We start from the raw sequence: 500 nt of genomic DNA, 5'->3' as shown, positions 1-500 counted from the left end.
GCTGACAATCTCTCAGTAAACAAACACTAACAAAACAAAGTATTGGTCATCTTACAGTTTTTTAGTTACTTCTCATCCATCGAAGTGTGTTTTTAGGCGATCCAAACAAAGAGTCCCTATTACTTCTTGGGTGACTCTTGGTTGTCCACTTTTTCAAGATGTCCACACTTGCTGGACAGAAATTGATGAGGACCTCCTCATCCTGGAAACATCATTTCCTGTAATAATCAAAAATTTATTACAATAAAATGCATGGAATTTTATATTTTTAAACTTTAATTCTCATATCTTAAAAGATAGCTTAGGTTCCAATTAAAAACTTTAATATTTAACAGATAATAGAATTTTATTTAAATTTTATAACATAAGAGACTCTTTTCTCAGGGCGGGGTTCCTGGCAACAGAAACAGACACTTTTATTATTAACACTTAATTAAATTAATATCTCTTTTACATATGTATTTAAATTTAGGTATAACAAAACTAACCAATTTCATAGA

This window comes from Halyomorpha halys, unplaced genomic scaffold (assembly GCF_000696795.3).
Source record: "Halyomorpha halys isolate HHAL.00 unplaced genomic scaffold, Hhal_1.1 Scaffold1220.1, whole genome shotgun sequence".
NCBI lineage: Eukaryota > Metazoa > Arthropoda > Insecta > Hemiptera > Pentatomidae > Halyomorpha > Halyomorpha halys.
Note: the sequence above shows the minus strand (reverse complement) of the source record.